Source organism: Lactuca saligna, chromosome 6 (genome assembly GCF_052625555.1).
Source record: "Lactuca saligna cultivar CGN05327 chromosome 6, ASM5262555v1, whole genome shotgun sequence".
Taxonomy (NCBI): domain Eukaryota; kingdom Viridiplantae; phylum Streptophyta; class Magnoliopsida; order Asterales; family Asteraceae; genus Lactuca; species Lactuca saligna.
This window is the reverse complement of record NC_136422.1, coordinates 150759056-150764886: the sequence shown is the minus strand read 5'-3', so window position 1 is coordinate 150764886 and position 5831 is coordinate 150759056. Positions and strand designations below refer to the sequence as shown.

The 5831-nt window shown below is 30.8% G+C and overlaps 1 pseudogene; it reads right to left on the bottom strand.

The window, feature by feature from the left end:
• Nucleotides 1-4398: 4398 nt before the first annotated feature.
• Nucleotides 4399-5384, bottom strand: LOC145001633 (ethylene-responsive transcription factor 1A pseudogene; annotated as a pseudogene).
• Nucleotides 5385-5831: the final 447 nt, after the last annotated feature.

Genomic DNA, 5831 nt, shown 5'->3' with positions numbered 1-5831 from the left:
AAATATTGAAACTTTTTTGATAATTTCCGGTTTGCAAGAGATAGGTATTTTAATGAAGTTTGAATATAATCATTTTCACGTTTCAAATAAATATAAATGTCATTTTGACTAACACCGTTAAAAATTGATGTCGACCATAATATCATTTACGAAAAGAATAGTAATGATATATTTTACCAACATAATCATTTAATTAAAATTTTATCTTAATTTTTAGTATTTTCATTGTTTTAATCTATTTTTTTTTATTTATTGTTATTATTATTGTTGTTATTATCATTAATATTATATTGTTTAATTTTTTATATATTTTTTCGTTTTTATTTTTTTATATCTTTTAAGATTTAGATGTTTTTTTGATGTTTTGTTCGAATAATTTTTTCTATTTTTTGATGTTCGATTCGAATATATTTTTAATGTGTTGTTTATTTATATTTTTGAAAGAGTTCATGACCAATAAAATCATAACTCGTAACATACTCGCTTCCAAACCTCTACAACAATCGTGCATCTAGAAAATATAATTTTTTTGTTTTTGTTTTGTTAATATAGATAACCATTCTTTTTGCAAAATAAAAAAGTGTACAAATTTTGTTAAATACAAATATGATTAATATAGATTAGGTATATAATAACTTATTTTAATAGGATTAATATATAAGGTAACCGGAATTCGATACATGTATTGATCTTTACATAGGCTGAATAGAACCATGTATAACTCGAAAACGAACAAATTTTCTAACAATAAAATAATAAACTCGAAAACATTGACACTTGTTTTCGAGTTATATGGATTTTGAACCTATATATAATTTTGACATTCATTTTGGATTCCAATTAGTTTATATATTAATCATATTAAAATAAATAACTTTATACCTGATTTATACCAAACCTTTTTACATATTTTTATAGAGAATATTTATAAAAAGCTTTACAAAAATAACAATTGTATCCTTATTTATCCTATATAGTTAGATATTCAAAGTAAAAAATAGTAATTATATAACATTATATATATATATATATATATATATATATATATATATATATATATATATATATATATATATATAATAACTAGAAAGGTTACCCTCGCTATGTGGGGCCAGAAGCTTTCAATGTTGTTTCTAAATCGATAAATATGACAGACGTAGAAAGTGCAATGATAAAAAGTACAGGCTTTGCCTCGTACCATTTTTTCATGTTTTTATGAAAAAAAATATAAAAGTTTTAACTGCAAGGATTAGAAGTGTCAAAATGGCTAAAAAATTAAAGTGGTAAGAATTAACAAATTTTTAGAAAATAGATCAAAGTTGTCAAACCGATAAAGTTTTGTGGCCAAACTTTAAATACTAAAAGGTTACTAAAAAGTGTGAAAATATTGATTGCAATGACCAATAGTATCAAAATAGGTAAAAAAAAATAAGGAGCAAAGTGCAAGGATTAATTCTACCAAAAAATGATAAGTTTGCTATTCCTTTTCTTGAAAACTTTAAAATATATATATATATATATATATATATATATATATATATATATATATATATATATATATATATATATATATATATATATATATATATATATATATATATATATATATATGTAAACTTATCTATAAAAAAACACGAGTTAAGTATGATAAATTATTATTATATTTTTCTTGAAATATTTAACAAATATAAACAAATAAAAGGATAAAAAATATTAATAAATATATTTAAACAAAACATTAAAAAAATATATAAGCAAATAAAATATAAAAAAATATTTTAAACAATATATTCGAACAAAACATTATAAAAACTAAATCATAAAAAATATAAAAAAAACGATAATAAATAATAGATAAATGATTTCTGTCGCAATAACAAATTATATAATTGGTTCTATGGTAGGAAGGACAAAAGACTATTTTGCCCTTTACTATTTTGGTGTAATTTGTGTGTTTGGTTCCTAATTTTTTTTCTAACTCAGAAGGTTCTTAAAATCTATTTTTGATGTGCATTTTGTCTTGCCGGACCTAAAAAGACTATATTGTCATTTCTATTTCATTTTTGATTTTATGTTATTTATTTATAATTAATCTAATAAAAAATAGTTTGATTACACATATGGTACCCGCCACCCACATTCATCACCCTATACTTCACTTTCTCCATTGGTCATCGACACCACCACTTGCGTATTTCAAACGAACACTAAAACTCCGACGACTCCTCTGATGTATATCTAAACAAAATATTGAAGTATATCTGAACTGAAAACACCCTAAAAAAATAAGCTCATGCAGAAATCAAAATCTCAAATTAACCCCAAAATCAAGATGAAAACAAAACCCAAAATCTAAATTAAACCTCAATATAAAATCAAATTATGAAATCATAACCTGAAATCATTGTTAACTGATTTCTTTTTCAACTGAAATCAAATTCATGGCTTTTAACAGAGTGTAATAGAAATTGGCACTAAATTATGGATGAAACTAGAAAGAATGGATGAATTAGAGTTGGAAATAGTTGGACCTTTCAATTGGATGTCTTGGTACCAAATTTGCTTCTACCGACGATGCTTCGCCTAACTGCACCATCGAACCAAGAAATACCATATGCAATTAATGGATGAAGTTCATGACTTGTGAGGAACTGAACAAAAGATAGGGGATGGTGGTTGATCGTAGGTTCCACAACTTGCATTACCACTCTGGAACCTCGAGGTGTGGATGCGATGACAGTTGTGGGTGGTTGTTTCATCGATTTAGGGTTTAGAACATAAACTACATGAGATAAGGGCTTCAAAAGGTTGAAAGGCGCCGATAAGGTTAAAGGGCGACAAATGTGGGTAGTTGTTTTATCGACACCCATTGCTTCATGTTCGGTGGCCTCTGGTTGTTTTCAAGCAATGGTTTTAGTGCCCTAGAATCTGCCTTCACCTCCTCGGTTGCTACCTTTTAGTTGAGTTAACAGATGGTTTGGGGACATGGGAAAAAACGAAGATCGACTGGTCACCGTCAAACTCCATCGTAGTTTCGCCATTGATTTGGGCCTCTCTTGAAGATGAACAGATTAATTTTGCAGAAATTTTCACTTTATCTAATTTGGCTTTTCTTTTAGAACGAGAGAGGGACATATGTTTTTGGTGGAGGTAGCCTTATGGATTTTATTATTAATAATAATTTAAATTATAAATAATAATTAGTTTATTGGAAAACAAAATAATAAAGGGCAAAATAGTCTTTTTAAATAAGACATGGACTAAGCGCGCAACGAAAACAAACAATAGGGATGGTCCGAATTAAAAAAAAATTAGGACGAAATGTGCAAATTACCCCAAATTATAGGGACCATCCATATAATTTGCTCGTTATTTTATATAGGACTGTCAAATCGGGCAGTTGTGTTGTGTTTTTGTCTGACACGACACGACACGATGAGGTTTTGTATAACACGAACACGACACGACACGATGTCGTGTTTTTTTTTCATTAACACTAAAACGAACCAATTAAAACACGACAACATGACACGATACGACAAAGATAATATTACATAACTATTAGTGTGTTTCATTCAAATTTAAAGACACATAACACGATAAAAACGAAAAGCACGAAAAACCCGACAACCACATGCTTAATCGTGTCAACTTCGTGTCGATTTATGAACACGACACGCCATCGTGTTTTTTAATCTTGAAACGAACACAAATTCGAATTATGATTTCGTCCCTTCGTTTCGTATATTTTTATCGTGTCGTGTCATAAATTAACACCCCTAATTTTATACGAGACTTTATTGGAAAAGTTAACATCGACTAGCCCAAATGACATTTTGTGTTCATTTGAAAGGTGAAACCTAAAATGGACCCTTGTGTCCAAAATTCCTGAAAATGACATTTTGTGTTCATTTGAAAGGTGAAAACTAAAATGGACATACAATGGTCTTTTGTTGCAAACCATAGGTACCAGATATGTAATTTTATCTAAGTTAATCATATCTTGCGTCACCTTCTAGAAACCCTGTATCTATCTCTTCAAATTTACGCAACATATATTTATGAATATATTTTAATGCTAACATAAACATCTTTTAAATATTTGATGGATATCAACAATGCTTTTATATGTTTAAGTTGCTTTCCTGTCTGATTTCATTGTTTTGATCAATATTATCATATGACCTTTTGCCAAAAAAAAAACCTCATGTTTAATAAATGGTCAGATGGATAATGCTAAATCATTCTTATTTTAATATTCGAATTGTAACTCAATAAATAATTCGATCAAACTCGAATCACTCAAAATTGTTTTGAAATATTAACAATTACAAGTTTAATAATAATGCTAAATGATTCTTATAAAGAATGTGAGTGAATTAAGGAAAATTAGTTGGATTTTGTATGAATAAAAAATAATAAATTTGTCATTTATGCACAAAAAACAGCAATTTACACGCGATAAAATAATAAATTAAACAAAAAGTGATCCACATTCCACAGTCTCAGTCAGCATCCATCAACCGCTAACTATTTGTCCTCTTTGGCGATCGATATTCCAATGAGCTCGCCGGCGAAGTTGCTTTCCGTTTTGAGGTTATTCGTACCGGCTCCGGCTCACCGGAATTAATTCGGAGTGGGAAATTTAGTAAAGCACGAGAACCACGCATCTTATACGCCGCCCTGTCATATGCAAACGCCGCATCTTCCGCCGTCTCAAACGTCCCTAGCCACACCCGAGCACCATTCTTCGCCGGATCCCGAATTTCAGCCGCGAATTTCCCCCAAGGCCGTCGCCGCACACCCCTGTAATGTTTCCCCTTCTGTTGCGTCACATCATCAACTCCCACCATCTGCGGCGGTGATCCTTTTTCATAACTTGAAATCTCCGGCGATCCCACAAAAACCTCCGGCTCAGATTTAACAGTGGCGATGTTTGGTGTCATTGTCTTTCCCGGCGACAGGAGGCTCTCGAAATCCAACGTTTCGTGAAGAAACCGAGCTATTAACATGTCATCAGAATCGTTCTGTTTCAAGGGTAATTCACCCCAGGTGTCCGACAAGCAAGGAAACAGGGTGTTTGTCCGGCAATTCATCGGTGGAGCTCCACTGATGGAATTCATGGTGGAATCATCTAATAGATGACGGCGAATAGACTCAAGAAGAGCAAAATCGGAATCAAATCCATCATTTCCCATAACTCTTTTTCAAAATTGAATCAAATGTTTTCAAGTCTGGTTAGTTTATATTTGGAACAAAATAAAATCCGGTAATGTTTTCGGTTGATGATTAATGATAGGGAGATGTTTATATAGGTGGAAGAATTGGGAAAGGTTCATTCACCTGGTTCGGATTATTAATCTATTTTTCCCACTTTGGTTGACACGAGGAAAACGGTGGTTTCTGGGAAGGTGGTTTATGATAGTGGGATTTTACGCACATGATTTTATGTTTTATGTTGCAAGTTGCAACTTAGGTGAGGACGGCTTATGTCAACAATTTTAACGTTCTTGTTGGATAGGGCTTGGGATTGGAATTTAGTTAATTATAAGAAATCATTTGGACTTGGAATCTAGAACGGAATAGTAATATTAAAATTAAAAGACAAAATTGTAAAAATGCTCCTTATGGTTGGTAAAATCATACGATTTTGGTCCAAAATGATACATTGGTGCACTACTGGTCCAAAATTAGATATTTCTATTGAATTTGGTCCCTCACACTAACTTCCGTCCATATGTTCTGTTACCTACAATATAGACGAGTGTATTTTCGTGTTTCCACCTCTATGTCATCGATTACTGCCCTAGTGAAGGATATACACAGTTAAT